The sequence below is a fragment of the Phyllobates terribilis genome, unplaced genomic scaffold (assembly GCF_046119375.1).
Source record: "Phyllobates terribilis strain yellow unplaced genomic scaffold, ASM4611937v1 Scaffold_1__5_contigs__length_1240528914, whole genome shotgun sequence".
Lineage (NCBI taxonomy): Eukaryota > Metazoa > Chordata > Amphibia > Anura > Dendrobatidae > Phyllobates > Phyllobates terribilis.
The window spans coordinates 776,852,387-776,867,989 of NW_027362761.1; the positions used below are offsets into that span (position 1 = coordinate 776,852,387).

The following is a 15,603-nucleotide window of genomic DNA, read 5'->3' on the forward strand; positions in this document are numbered from 1 at the left end:
TCACCAGGTTTTGCCAACCCATCTGAGAGTACCATGATGTAGGGGCAGAGAAAGTAATGTCACTGATGTATAACTTGCTGTGCTGCTTGCTGCAGTTTTGATATATTCACTCTTCTCTCCTGCAGATCTACATGTTCATTGAATGTGAAGCTCTATATAACCCGTCCATACCACTGATTGGCAGTTTTCTGCCTATGCATAGTGGGCACAGAAAGCTGCCAATCAGTGGTGGGGTTTATATAGAACACATGAATATAGACAATACCTGGCAGCAGGTTTACTAGTTCACTAGTGATAAATCTCCTACTGATAAGTGATTTTATAAAAACTATAGCTAGCATTCCAATAAGTGACACATCACTGTAGTCAGAGTCTGTCTCTACATTATTCGTTCCTCAAATTAAGTGACATTAGGTGACATGATTAGGGTGTGACGTGGGCAGAACGGAATGTGGACACATCCGCCCGTCAAATTCATAAGTTATTTAAACTGTACACCAGAAGTGTACATCAGCCCTCACGCAAAGTACTAGAAGCACCAGATTCATTAAATCAGGTTGGTGTTCTCCAGCGAGCACTTCATTACGACTGGCCTGGGCTACGTCAGTCTTATTGAATCGCCACCTTTGTTTTTAACCCAAATTATTCATTGCTTTCCCTGGAAATTGTATAAAGGTCTGATACTGTACTGGCTGAGCAGAGCATGCATATTTACAGCAGCTGGCTTTGTCTTCTGCGTACGTAGTTTCCTGTATAACTTCCTATATTTCTTCAGCCAGAAAGCATCCAGTACATTTGGTGGGTCTCAGAATAGACTGTCATCACAGATAATGGATTTGTGTGTCTACACTGCTTTCCACATTTGAGAAAGCTGCAATTTGTAGTTACAGAATAAGTGTTTGGCAGTACACTGTAGATTCCCCAGCATTGTATATGATTTGGTATGCATCTGGATGATTTATTGTTGCACATCAATATATTTTACTTGCATTAGAAAAAGAGTGAATATAACGGTTGTGCTACAATGAAAAACAGTTTCCATAACTGCACCATAAATACATTTTATTGCACAGTAACCAGTTTTATAAATACACTGAAATTACAATTTATAAAATATTAAACAATCGGAAATTTTGTACAGTCCCAAAAGCAGTGCTTTTTACAAGAATAAATTAGAAGACAAATAGTAACTTAAGTAGGCGAAAAACATGACATATACACATACACAATGCCAACAAAGTATTCATTCCCCTTTGAATTGTTCACCTTTTATTAGAGCACAGTGGTTTTCATGGCAGGAAACTTTCCATCATATTTTTTAGTGCATGACCCGAGCATGGTGTTCACCTTGTTTTTTTAAAGGTTCACCATTAGGTTTTCCATACGCTTCTGCCAGATTCAACATTTGCGTCTTTCCAAAAAGTCGAAAAATGTACTGTCATCTCTCCCCGAGCGATTTTGTGTACACCAGATATTTTGGCACAATTTTTGCAAAATGTAGAACTTTTTGCGGGGGAAAAAAAAGTTAAAAGGCAAATTTAAAGAATTTGGCGCACAAAATTGTCAAAGAATACAACATAATAAAAACATGACTTAAAGAAACTTCACATATGATGAATCAGGCCCAAATATTATTTAAAGAGTACATTTATTTTAAAATAAACATGTGTAACTTTTAAGTATATGACAAGGTTATGAAAAAGTACCTGTGGAGATGGATAGAAGAAAAAGAAGGACTCTAATGAGGTGACCCATGACTTCTGAAAGCATTCCAAGTCTACAAAGGCCAAGACAATGCATGCAACTACAGCTGTTACTTCGGCTTTCCACCAGTACCAGCTTTAATCTCTTTTCATACCCCCTTTTCTAGCATTCATGTTAAATAATGCAAATACTATAATCAATTTGTACAATGCATGTGTTTTCAGCGTACAAGTCAAGCATGCCCTGTGCACACAGCATGGAGCAGGGAGCGAACAATGCACTTGTGGGAATTGTATTTTCCCCATTATCAAATGGCAGTTAAGTATGACATGCAGCAGGACCACCTATTGTACAAAGGTATGGAGGACGAAGACCTGACAAATCAGAAAACTAAAAAATAAAATAGCCAGAGGGTTTAAAAGTGAATTCATGTGTGTAAAGGCAGAGGGTATAGGGTTTATTTAAGGAAATCTCAGATTCGACCATAATCCTTCTAAAGTGGTTATTACAAAGATACTGATGGTTTATCTTTAGGATATGTCACCAATATCAGACCTGATATTGGTGACACTGACAGCCCCACTGATGTGATCTTGGTGATATGAACACTGCACCGATCAGCTATTTGCAGCCAGATGTACACTATGATGTGGCCGTGCCCAGGTGCTGCAGATCTGCTCCCATTACAGGGAACATGACAGCTGATGCATGTTGTCCGTGGATTGGGCAGCATGATTTCAGCCAGATATGTTTGACTCTGAAATGCTACAGTCGTTCAGAAAAGATGTACTCTCCGGGGACAGAGTCACATGAGAGACTAGTCTGACAGGCAGGTCTCCCGGCAGCGCCTCCCCACCTTCTGCCCAGGAGTGTCCGGTCTCTCCCTATACATGCATGCAGGGAGAGACCTGTCACTCCAAGGCAGTGGGCAGGAGAAGCCTCTCTGAAACAGCAGCATTTCAGAGTCAAACATACCTGGCTGTGATAAATGACTGATACATGCCGGCCGGAGATGGTGCAGCATGTAATTGCTGTCAGGTTCCCTTTAAAGTGAATGGGAGCTCTGCTGCAGCTCCAGAGTCCAGCCACTACCCAGTATATGGAACTGTTGTGTTCTAGCTCTGTATACTGTGTATACATAGCCACAGCCGAGCTGCAAACAGGTGCCAGGTGAGTGATGGGTGTCATATCCTCCCCAAACCCTGGATGTGATCAGGATAAGTCATCAATTTCCATGTTCTGGATAACCCTTTGCATGGCAATTTAATTACAATTTTGCTACATAATAAAACAAAAAAAAAAATCCAAAAAGGATGAATACTTTTTACAGAAACTTTATGCTTGTACATAAACACACTTTTTTGCATGTTATCTCCATATGTAAACATGAGTTAAAAGCAAACATTCACCTTGTCCTTTGCCTTATACATTTTGCATTATGTGCATTACATCGTATATGGTAGCATTCAAATATTACTTATTTTAGGTTACGGAATAATTCAGTCATTTAGGTTCTCAAACTTAATGTGTCAGTTGGCCTGTTGCTAAAGCCATCTTTGCCTTCGCTGATCTCCCAGTGGCCAAGATTTGTAGTCGCGTGAGAGCCAGTGAACAGTTTGCTGCTGAAAGTCTAAGAGAGACTGGCTATTTCAATCATGTGAAAAGAAAAAAAAACATTGAAGCTGGTAGTAAGAAGCACTCGGATGTCAAAATGAGGGGCAAACAGTCCACGAGCTAAAATTAAAAAGTAGGCAAAGCAGCTCACCAGTAACCCCCAAAGGGGTGGGATGCGAAAAATGCAAAAGGTTAGAGCTGGTGATAAAAAGCGCTAAGGCATATAAAATTCAGCAATTATTACCTTTATTAAAGTCCTTACAAAAACACAACGTGTTTCGACGGCATGCAACCTGATGAAGACTGCTTGCATGCCATCGAAACGCGTTGTGTTTTTACAAGGACTTTAATAAAGGTAGTAATTGCTGAATTTTATATGCCTTAGCGCTTTTTATCACCAGCTTTTACCTTTTGCATTTTTGGCTATTTCAAATCAATCTGTCTCACAGAGAGCCACTAACACCTACATGCCAAGTGCTCGCTGCAGGGGCAATAATAAACCAACAGCCTTTAATCCCAACGTTATCAGTCGTTTGCCGGCATCTCTTAGGAGCCACACCTTTGATTAAAAACTGTTCACCATGATGCCTCCCACATATCGTTGATCACACAAACCTTTTTAAACTATAAGGGCATTTGCACAGTGTGAGGCGCAGCGTTAAATGACCACTGACTGGCAACATGTCTGCTAATCAGTAGTCGTTCAATAGCCTTGTTGAGCAGTGTAATAGATCCTTTACTGCGCTTAGGCTGCCATTGTGCAGGTCCTGGAATACCAAGAACTATGTTCAGTGGGCAAACCAAAAGATCATTTCACCACGATTCGTAGGGTGATCGACAGCCTGTTTTACACTGCAAGATTATCGGGAAACCAACATTCCTACGAATGGTCATTAATGATAATCATACAATGTAAGTGTACAGTATGTTTAACATGGCAATGAGAGACAATTATACTTTCATTTTATAGTAGGAGAACCCCTAATCCCCATAATACAGCAGTACATCATTACTGTTTAAAGTAAATGTACAGAAAAATCTGCTCATGAAATCAGTATTAATGAGCCTGGACACCGATTCCTACCTACTTACTGACCAGTGGATCCCCAACTGCTTGTACCACCACTGATCCTGAGAACGTACCTGTAAAATTCCCTGGTAGAATGTAGTGGTGTCAGCATATGCACGTCTCCACTTAACTAATTGTCTATAGGACTGGTAGAGATAATGGAGCACAGCACTTTCTCAAGTAGTCCCATAAAGAATCAAGCAGTTGCACGTGTGCTGTTCTAATAGAACATTTGATAGCCTCAATCCCATAACTGAATGGTCCCAGCTGGCAAACTCTCATTGTTCAGTCAGTTATCACCTATTCTGTGGATAGGCAATTACTTGCCCTGTTGGGAATAATCTTTTAAGATATTACAGAATCATTAGAGGTTTCTTAGTAGGAACACTAAACTTTTGACTCAACATGTAAAAAAAATAAACTCAATAGCAAATCCCCCAATTACCACTAGACAATACTTGCTAAACCATGGTAATTCAGAAGGTATGCATGCAGCTTCTGGGGAGGATTTAATATAGCTCATGATTCATTTTGAATCAAAACTATACATCTGAAAAAAGTGTCATATTTCTTTAAAAAATAAATCAATCACATTTTCGGCGGAGTACATTAATTAATGGTAATCCTCAATATGTCCTATAACATTTAAAAGTCTTGGGGATTAATCCCTCCTATATTACCGAGGGGAGCACCATTATAAAGGACATCTCCTGCACTTTGAAGCACCCATGGTAGCACATTTATGTGAATACAATTATAATTTTTTAGCTGCCCAAATCTTTCTTTGGAAGCATCAGCTGATTACCAGGGTGGCTTGTATCATCTGTACTGTGTAGGCTGCATTTTAAAAGGTGGTTGTCCATTGGAACTGAAAACCCAAGTCAACGATCACTTGAAAGTTTATTTCTACTCGATTGCCTGAAAATGTTCTCTCTTTGCAAAACAGTTGTCATGCGTACTGTGGTCACTACAATGTGCAAGTTATATATGGCGATAGTTTGGAAAACTTTATCATAATATCTTCAGCTACTTACATAGCACTAAGAAAGGCAGCAGCACTGTACATACCCATTACGTTACAAAACTGTACATTTCAGGAATAACAAATGGCAGGCGCTTTGCCTGTTATGCTTGCATTTTTCTATTAGATTTCGGTAAAATAAGCTTCAATAGGGAAAGTAAATTCTAATAGAGTCTCTGCTTTAACAGAGGTAAAAAAAAATCTAGGGACCAAAAAAAATTAAAAAAACCTTTATTGAAATCAATGTATTTGTCAATACTTCATTTGATTTAGCTTAAATTAAGTTAATAAATAAGGAAGGCACACACTATTAATAAATAAAAGCTTAACTTGTGTTAGAGCTTTCCAGTACACTCACTCTCTTGTATAAAAGTGTATGATTTTCTACTTTAGTTTAATGATGGAAAGCTAATATTTTTGAGCTACTGTATTCAGTATGATGTGGCATGAAAGAGAATAATCTTCACATGCTGATTTGGCACATATATACAGGCCTGTATACAGTGTCCAATAGACTGAAATAAAAACATCTCTTTAGGTACAGATATGGAATGTTTCACATTACCACCTTCTCAAAGCCATAACGTGACTGTAACTCAGTGAGAAGTGTCCTTTCCAAATATCAAGTTAAGACTGATACATCATTACATTTCCATCCACAGTGTCTTCATTCCCACCAGCCCTCTCGCTCCTCAGTGCACAGTCACCTTAGAACGCCGGCTGACTTTCCAGCAGCAAACCTTCAGATGAACGGATGCCTCATGGGTTTGTAAAGGAATTAAAAAAACACCAGCATCCATATTCAGGATTTCTTCTGCAAGTTCTCAAATAGAAATGAGAAGATTCTGAAGGAAAAAATAAAACAAAATAATAAAACGCTATTAATGAAGATAAGCAACCAGTCTGTATTAGTACGGTTTTCAGACTGTGCCTTTAGCATTGGAGTAAATTATCTATTTAATTGGGACACATTTTAAGTAATAGATAAAATGACAAGTAGACATGGATAGTCTCCAACATCCTACTCTGCTCACTTATCAAAAAAAAAAAAAAAATGGGACAATAAAAGCCCAGATATGAAACATAATACTTTATTGATAATAGGTGATAACAAAAAAGATTACAAACCAATAACCATAAAAACAAGAAGCGCGCACCCAGGAAAGTAATAACCAAGAGTTATTAAATACACACCATTACCAGAGCATTGAATAATTGATATCCTGTATACGAGTCTGAGAATTATCCAAGGTGCTAGTGCATCATTACACTGATATCCTACATGAATACAGAAATTATATGAAGTGCTAGTGCAATATCATGGATATAGTCTCAGGCAATGCTCATGCCTGAGATTGCCAATAATCTCATACACAACATCATGATGGTGATCATACATGATTCTATTAGTCGCAGGTGATATTTCTCCCAACCCAGGACCCTCCAGTAATAATAACACTAACTCTTTCCCTGTTACATTCAGAAACCCTGCTAATCTCATTAATATTCCCTGCATATCTTCTGTCTCATTCAACTGTGCCCTTTGGAATGCGCGCTCAGCTTGTAAAACTCTCTTACATCCATGACTTTTTCCTCTCTAATTCCCTCAACCTTCTGGCTCTCACTGAAACCTGGATCCAGCAGTCGGACACCACCGCTGCGGCAGCTCTTTTCTATGGTGGCCTACATTTCTCTCATACCCCGCGACCTGACAACAGATCAGGGGGAGGTGTTTGTCTGCTTCTTTCAACAAAATGTACTTTTCAGGTTATCCCCCCTGTACCCTCCCTTATCTTCCCGTCTTTTGAGGCCCACACAGTCAGACTCTGCCGGCCCTTCTCCCTGCGAGTGGCGGTTGTCTATCGCCCTCCAGGTCCCCCCCGTCAATTCCTGGATCACTTTGCTGCCTGGCTTCCAAATTTTCTATCCTGCGACATCCCCACGATAATCATGGGAGATTTTAACATCCCAATTGGCGATTCTCTTTCCCCTTCTGCCACGCATCTTTTATCACTAACCTCCTCCTTCGGCCTTTCACAGCTTGCTAATTCTCCTACACATGAAGACGGGAACACATTGGACCTGATCTTCTCCTGGCTTTGCTCAGTACATGACTTTACTAACTCTCCCCTTCCACTCTCTGACCATAATCTTCTTTCATTCTCTGTCAAGAACTGTGACTCTACTCAAGACACTCCCACCGTCCACACTTATAGAAATTTACGTTCCATTAACACCCAGAAATTTATAAAAAGGTTGCAATCATCATTGGTCCCAATCTCCTCCCTCTCATGTCCCGACTCTGCATTGAAGCATAACAAAATAATGCTATGCGCCCTGGATGAAGCCGCACCTCCTACACAAAGAAAAATTCAGCATAGACTGCGACAACCCTGGCACACACCTCAAACACGTCTTCTCCAGAGGTACTCCAGGTGCGCTGAACGGCTGTGGAGAAAATCAAATCTGCCTGAAGATTTCCTCCATTATAAATTTATGCTGAAAACATAACTGTGCGCTTCACCTCTCCAAACAAACCTACTTTAACAACCTCATCATCTCACTTTCCAATAATCCTGGTCAGGTTCGTTAGGGTCATGGACCGCCCAGTTAATTAATCATGTTAATTGAGTTGGTTTATAGGAAAAATAATGCAAGTTTCTCAACTATTAAACAGCCACATTGCCAGTCTACACCTAGTAGTGGGAAAAATTTCCAACATACAGAGAAAATAAAATCTCCCTGTAACATAATTCCCACTGCTAATATCTCTCCCATCCACATAGAAGTCAATGCGGAAGTGCATAATCTTCCAGCACCTAACCCGGGTCTCCCACCCTTAAAACTATCAACAAATAAAACAATTACGACTGCTAACACATGGGTTAACCCCTGTTCAATAGAAAGCAGGGACATTGAAGAAATTACTGAATGTGAGGATCTTCTAAATATGACAAATTTAGAAAATTTAACAACATATAGTGTAGAAGACAGCTCACAACCTTTTATAACTGTCATCCAAGCACCGTCACACTCCCCTTCATCCACAGCCTCACACATTTCTTTTTTAGAGATTGGACCCCTCCAACCCCCACCTCTATTAGAAACACTGCTTCCTCCGATAATAAGCCTCACCTCTATGGCTCCCATCATGTTACCTCCTTCACAACAGCAGATAACCCAATTTTTTCCCCTGATTACATCTCAAACCAACAAAAAAAGAAAAGGCGGCCCAGAGGCACGAGAGCAGGTAGGAAACACCCTAAAAAAACCATTACCAAATCCTACCTCCTTAAATTTGATAGAAAAGGAAAGAATAGCCCAAACACAAAAATAAAAAGTAATAAGAAACACAGACAAAACAAAAAAGTAACGAAAAGAGATAGGAATGAAAACCCTGATAAAATAAATATTTTCAATTTATCTAAATACACACTTAATGAAAATGAAAAAACTCTGCTTGAAAAAGGATTGAACTTCTGCCCTGACCAACGTGCAAATAATTTTGATCTGTATATTGATCTAAATCAGTTCATAAGACGTCTTACCCTATCCAGACATTTTGCGATAAAAGAAAAAACAAAAGAAAAAACTTCTGAACCAATGGAAATACGTAAAAACCTTAAAAATAATTCTAAACCTGAAAACAAACATGATGAAAATATACATCTTATAGTTAAAAATAGATCTAACTTCAATCCTATCCATCATAGAGGAAGCTACATTGAGACCTTCCTCTCATTGGTAGGGGATGAATTCCGCAAAATAAATAAAAAACAGATTTTTAAAAAATCTTCAAAAAAGAATAATAAAAAACATTACGTGGAAGAAAACCTGAAAACAAGAGCTAACATCACAAAAAAAGAAAAATGTGCCATAAAAACCTTAAAAAACAATAATACAATTGTCATTAGAGAAGCAGATAAAGGGGGGGGGATAATAATTCAAGATCGAGAAGTGTACCTCAAAGAAGCACATAGAATACTATCAGATGAAAAATATTATAGTAAACTTAATATAGATCCTTCAAAAACCATTTCTAAAGAATATCATCTAATCATAAATACCGCTTATGAAAAAGGAATTATAGATAAAAGAGAAAAGCAGTTTCTCACAAATAAAGAATACTCCCTAGCTTTTTTTTATCATTTACCCAAAATTCATAAGGATCCTATTAATCCACCAGGTCGCCCCATTATAGCTGGTATAAATTCACTCACCAGCTATCTTTCCCATTATATTGATCTCCATCTACAAAATATAGTGATAAAACTCCCATCGTATCTACGTGATTCTACCCAACTGATAGAAGAATTACAGGATATATATTGGGAAGAAGGATATTGGTTCATATCCTTAGATGTAACAGCACTATATTCAAACATAGACCACCAATTGGGGATATCAGCAACCCGATATTACTTAGAAACATATACCAATATGCCGCAAGAACAAATACAATTTATACTTTTAGGCCTTGAATTCATCTTAAAGAGAAATATATTTGAATTCCAAGGCCAGCTATATGTCCAGAAGCTCGGTACAGCAATGGGGACTCGAGTCGCGCCTAGTTTCGCTAATCTATTCATGGGACGTTTCGAGTCCCTATCAGCTCTGACAAAAGCCATTTATACAGAAAATATTATCCTGTACCGCAGATATATTGATGATCTAGTTATCCTGTGGAAAGGAGACCAAAAAATGGCGGAACAACTTATTTATGAACTAAACCAAAACGAGTGGGGTGTCAATTTCACTTTTAATATGAGTACAAATAAAATCAATTTTTTAGATCTAGAAATCAGCTATAAAAAAAACTCATTAATAACAAAAACATACTTTAAAGCAGTAGATTCAAATGGATATTTAGAGTTTAATAGCGCACATTTTCACAAATGGAAAAAAAACATCCCTTATAGCCAGTTTTTACGTATAAGGAAAAATAACACACAACTAGAGGACTATAATATACAAGCCAAAGTCCTTATAGATCGGTTTAAAACAAAAAAGTACCCCAAAAAACTAATTTCAGCAGCATATGAAACCAATAGAAAAAAGACACAGAAGGATTGCCTTTTGGCAATGAAAAATAAGTCAAATAAGACAGAAAAAATTAAGGAAAAGAGTAAGGAACACAAATTAGAAACAGATACTACTTTAAAATTCCCCAATGACAGTACAAGGTTCACAAAAAATCCTTTACAACCTAATAAATGGAAATTTAACTTCATCACAGCCTATAATAAGGAAAATTTAAATGTCAGAAAAATACTCAGTAAATATTGGTATATTCTGCAACAAGATCCTCTTCTAAGAGAATCCCTACCTGAAAGACCAGGGATCACCTTTAGAAGAGGGAAAACCATCAGGAATTTGATAGCTCCAAGCCGACTTAAAAACATCCCCACTTCATCTGAACGAAAAAGATTCAATATAACCAAAACAGTGGGAGTATTCAAATGTAGAAAAAAACTGTGCAACTGTTGCAGATGTATATCACACGGCTGCAAAGAGATTATTTCTCATAGTACAGGTGAAAAATTTCCAATTTGCCAGTATCTCACCTGTCAAACAGACTACGTTATATACGTTATTACTTGCAAATGCGGTTTACAATACGTCGGCCGTACCATAAGAAAAGTGCAAAATCGCCTTAGTGGACACCGTCACAATGCTAAAATAGGGCTTTTAACACATAGCCTATCACGCCACCTATTGCAGTACCACGGGGGGAAATTTGAAGTTCAAATAACCCCCGTAGAATCCATACCAGTCTCCACCCAGAATAGAATTCAAACGCTGAATAGAAAGGAATCCTTCTGGATTTATCGCATGCGGTGTCTACAGCCAGAGGGATTAAATGACAGAATTGAATATATTTGATAGAAAAACAAAGTTGAACAGGCAGAACCACACTGAGTTCACTTCACATTAGAGGACCTTGAATATATTAACAATAAACATATATTTAGTAGTCATTAAATAGAGAAATAATAACCATACTGAAGATCAGTAAGAACAACATAATATTACTATTAATTTGATTTTCCTCTTAAATACAATCTGTTAATAGTGAGCGACAGTGGTACTAGATCTGCATATAGAGGAGAAAAACATTCTTCTTAATATTTTAACCAAAAACAGGTTTTTATTTCTTCTTAATTATTTAAGAAAGTATTGTGTGTGTCTTTTTCTTTCCCTTATTTATTATATTATATTATTTTATTTTTTTTTTTTTTTTTTTATTTTTTATTTTTTTTTTGTTTTTTTGTTTTTTTATTTATTTATTTGTTTTTTTTTTTTTTTTTTTTTTTTATTTTTTTTATTTTTTTATTTTTTTTTTTTTTTTTTTTTTATTTTTATTTTTATTTTTTTTATTTTTTTATTTATTTATTATTTTTTTTTTTTTGTGTTGTTTCTTTTGTTGAGGTTGTTGTTGCTGTATTTTTATAGTTGTTGTTGCTGTATTTTCATTTGATTTTAATTGATTTTACTCTAGTAGAGACAACCTTAGATTGCATGATTAACTAACCACATGCATAAACCAACTCAATTAACATGATTAATTAACTGGGCGGTCCATGACCCTAACGAACCTGACCAGTGCTCTATATAATGAAGAGACTCTCCATAAGCATGACTATGAAATTGTACCTGATGAAGACTCTGTAATGAGTAGAAACGCGTTGTACATTGCTATTTTATATTCCAATCAATAAATTCTGAATGAAAATATCCACTGGGCCCTATTTGGAAGCGCCGCGATATACAAACCGGAATTTATCGAACCGATCTACTGAGCAAACAGGATCTTTCTGCATGAGGACCTGATCCTTCCGGTAAAGCGTGCTGCAAGCCACAAGAGTCCACCACTACTAAACGTTAAACCTCAAGATTACTTAAAGGTGAGCAGTTTTCAGTTACCTCACCCTTATCTATATATTCTAAAATATACTGCACTTAGATCTGCGCCGTTCCCTTTTCCCATTTTCTCCCCTAGAAGCTGAGAGACAGCTTTACTATTTCCAATAATCCTAAACGACTCTTTGACACGTTTCATTCTCTCCTCAATCAAACAACACAGGCCCCGACCACCGACCTCAGCGCTGACGATCTGGCCAATTATTTCAAAGAAAAAATTGACCATATCCGACAGGAAATTTTCTCCCAATCCCCACATGTTATGCATGCTCTCCCCCGCCACATTGTATCCTGCTCACTTTCTGACTTCGAACCAGTCACGGAAGATGAAGTGATCAGGCTCCTTGCATCTTCTCGCCCTACCACCTGCACCAGTGACCCTATTCCCTCACATCTCCTTCAGTCCCTTGCTCCAGCTGTCACCACTCACCTAACTAAAATTTTCAACCTTTCCCTCTCATCTGGTATCTTTCCCTCTTCTTTTAAACACACCAGCATACAACCATTACTTAAAAAAAAACATCCCTTCACCAGAACTGCACGGCCAACTACAGACCTGTTTCCAATCTTCCCTTTATCTCCAAACTCCTGGAACGCCTGGTCCACTCCCGTCTCATCCGCTATCTCTCAGACAACGCTCTTCTTGACCCTTTACAATCTGGTTTCCGCTCTTTACATTCTACTGAAACTGCCCTCACTAAAGTCTCTAATGATTTACTAACAGCTAAATCTAATGGACACTGCTCCCTGCTGATTCTCCTGGATCTCTCTGCAGCATTTGACACTGTAGATCACCAGCTCCTCCTCACTATGCTCCGCACTATTGGCCTCAAGGACACTGTTCTCTCCTGGTTCTCCTCCCATCTCTCTGACCACTCCTTCTCTGTGTCTTTTGCAGACTCCTCCTCCTCCCTACTTCCCCTTACTGTCGGGGTTCCTCAAGGATCAGTCCTAGGCTCCCTTCTTTTCTCCTTATATACCGCTCCTATTGGACAAACAATCAGCAGATTCGGTTTTCAGTACCATCTTTATGCTGATGACACCCAATTATACACCTCTGCTCCGGACATCACCCCTGCATTACTACAAAAGACCAGTGATTGTCTTTCTCCTGTGTCTAACATTATGTCCTCCCTCTACCTAAAACTGAATCTGTCAAAAACTGAACTACTCGCATTTCCTCCCTCCACTAACCTACCTGTGCCCGATATTGCCATTTCTGTTTGTGGCTCAACCATTACTCCCCAGCAACAAGCCCACTGTCTTGGGGTCATTTTTGGTTCAGATCTTTCTTTCACTCCTCACATCAAATCACTCGCTCGTTCATGTCATCTACACCTCAAAAACATCTCAAGAATCAGTACTTTTCTCATCTTAGACTCTGTAGCTCTTATTCATTCTCGTCTTGACTATTGCAAAGCTCTACTAATCGGTCTCCCTCTTACTAAACTCTCCCCTCTCCAATCCGTCCTTAACGCAGCAGCCAGGATCATATTCCTCACCAACCGCTACACCGATGCCTCTTCCCTGTGCCAGTCATTGCATTGGTTGCCCATCCACTATAGAGTTCAATTTAAACTTATCACGCTTACCCACAAAGCGCTTCATGCTTCAGTACCCCCCTACATCTCCTCTCTTGTCTCAGTCTACCACCCTACACGTGCCCTCCGTTCTGCAAAGGACTTAAAACTAAAATCCTCCATAATCCGAACTTCCCACTCCCGTCTCCAAGATTTCTCGCGTGCTGCGCCAATTCTTTGGAATGCACTACCCAGGACAGTTCGATTAATTCCCAATACCCACAGTTTCAAGCGAACCCTAAAAACACATTTCTTTAGACTGGCGTATCGCCTAAACACACTCTGTCCGTCCCAGTTTTCCCCCATATTAAAATCTTCTTCAACTTCAGGTTCATACCAACCATGCACTTAATAGCCTCTGTCAGGACTGTACACATACTGGCTGGCGACCAGTCCATGTATTATTATTTATCCTATTTAGTATATCAAGGCTGCATTATACAATATATGTACTTTTTACCTTTTGTGTCTCCCCCATTTCCTCAGATTGTAAGCTTGCGAGCAGGGCCCTCACTCCTTTCGATATGAGATATGCTTATTCTGTATTGTCTGTATATGTCCCCCCTAAAATTTGTAAAGTGCTGCAGAATATGTTGGCACTATTAAAAAAAAACTATTATTATTATAGGTATAAGTGCAAACCGTGTTCATTGTTCAATATAATATTCAAGATTATGATGCTAATAGTATACATTCATGGCTACACATGTAAGCAGGGCTGTGGAGTTAGTAAGCCAAACCTCCGACGACTCAATTTCCATAATTTTACTGTAGCACAGATTCATCTCAGCTAAAAGTCTAGACCCATAGATCAGGAATAGGACATTTCATAACTTTCCCAAATTCTTATGAAAAAATATTCCCCACAAACTGCAGTTAACTACTGTACCCAATTTATTATATATCTTAGGAGGTGGTCCATTTAATACTGACTCCACCAAAAAAGACACAGACTCCACAGCCCTGCATGTAAGGACTACTTGCTATGCAGTATGATGATTATATTATATTGAACAATGAACGCTGTTTGCACTTATACCTATGATCATGTATGATCACCATCATGATGTTGTGTATAAGATTAAGCAATGAGCACTGCCTGAGACTATATCCATGATATTGCACTAGCACTTTATATAACTTCTGGATTCATATAGGATATCAGTGTGATGATGCACTAGCACTGCAGACAATTCTCAGACATATACAGGATATCAATTATGCGATGCTCTGATAATGGTGTATATTTACTAACTCTATATGCTGGATCTATTCCCTCTGGATATTGGTTATTACTTTCCTAGGTGTGCGCCCCTTGTTTTTATGGTTATTGATTTGTAATCTTTTTTTTTGTCATCACCTGATTACCAATAAAGTATTATGATTTAGAAGTTTTGATACATCTGGGCTTTTATAGTTGTCGTTTTTTCCTCTGGTGATTCCACCAACCGTCCAACTCTATTAAGTCCGGCTTTTGGGATGTGGGCTAATTATATACATTGCCTAAGTTGCAAGGCTAAAATTATATGTAAATTCCACAGCCAAACAAATTTTCTCTTGTTCTATATTTGCTCATTGTAACAGACTACTGAATTACTTAAGTTCCTAACAAAAGTCGCTAATGCATGTGTGCCTATGTGAAGACAATTTTGAGTCAATAATGGGCACCGACAACTCCTTTAATTCTAGTGACC

General features: G+C 38.3%; 1 protein-coding gene across 3 annotated transcripts in view; it reads right to left on the bottom strand.

The window, feature by feature from the left end:
- Positions 1 to 1,055: 1,055 nt before the first annotated feature.
- The window catches only part of PAQR3 (progestin and adipoQ receptor family member 3), a 53,025-nt gene continuing 38,477 nt past the window's right edge, over positions 1,056 to 15,603 (bottom strand). For 2 of the 3 annotated variants that reach the window (XM_073636999.1, XM_073637001.1), the window contains exon 8: positions 3,703 to 6,253. The gene's annotated coding sequence lies outside the window, so the exon portion shown is untranslated. Of the gene's footprint in view, positions 1,504 to 3,702; positions 6,254 to 15,603 lie in introns of those variants that run through there. The other variant, XM_073637000.1, reaches the window with a different exon arrangement.